Genomic DNA, 710 nt, shown 5'->3' with positions numbered 1-710 from the left:
TCCCTGAGGCCTGCACCTGAAAACACTCAGAAACTGGCAGCAGTTGCTGTTATTGTCATGAGCACATCATGGTGACGATTGAAGTTGCCTCCATAAACCCTTTCAAATGACTGCCCTGCCCCTGAACATGCTGTTTGTGTCTCCACTCACTGCACCCTTGCTTTCCTTCCACAGACCTGCCTCTCCACCACTCAAGTCCAAGCTCCTCACCACTGTGGGGCCATTTCTTCTCCAGGCCCTTCCATTGGAGCCCCTCACTGCTCATCGTTAATCCATTATACCCTTTCTTTATATTATCAGTCTCTCACTTCTCATCAACTCTAGTCTCTCAATTTATAAACACATGCATGTTCAATATGTAGATACTGGAGGAATTAACAAATGAGTAAATGGGCTCTTTTAGAAGGGAGATCAGAATTAAAATGGTAATAATTGGCCAGTATTTTGTTGTTGTTTATGGCCAGTATTTTTCATCTTAACCATAAAAATAAAATTTTTCTCTGTTCACCTTGTAGACACTCTTTAAATACCCCATCACCCAGTACATTACTGCGCCCTGTGTATTTCGAATGATTCTGCAGGAGAATTTTGGCAGGTATGTAGACGTGGCTTCTGTTCACAATCTTTGGGTAGGATTTTACGGAGTCTATTTCACTGCGGTCTTGTCGGTGGGGAACAGGCTCTTCCATGGGGTTGGGAGGAAAGAACCC

The 710-nt window shown here is 43.8% G+C and overlaps 1 long non-coding RNA gene across 1 annotated transcript in view; it reads left to right on the top strand.

The window, feature by feature from the left end:
• Positions 1-513: 513 nt before the first annotated feature.
• Positions 514-710, top strand: part of LOC102771443 — a 6,306-nt gene continuing 6,109 nt past the window's right edge. Inside the window, exon 1 of the long non-coding RNA XR_435786.2 lies at positions 514-595. This is a non-coding gene — a long non-coding RNA (uncharacterized LOC102771443). The remainder of the gene's footprint in view (positions 596-710) is intronic.

Source organism: Myotis davidii, unplaced genomic scaffold (genome assembly GCF_000327345.1).
Source record: "Myotis davidii unplaced genomic scaffold, ASM32734v1 scaffold220, whole genome shotgun sequence".
Lineage (NCBI taxonomy): Eukaryota > Metazoa > Chordata > Mammalia > Chiroptera > Vespertilionidae > Myotis > Myotis davidii.
The sequence above is the reverse complement of the archived record's forward strand: the minus strand, read 5'-3'. Positions and strand labels throughout refer to the sequence as shown.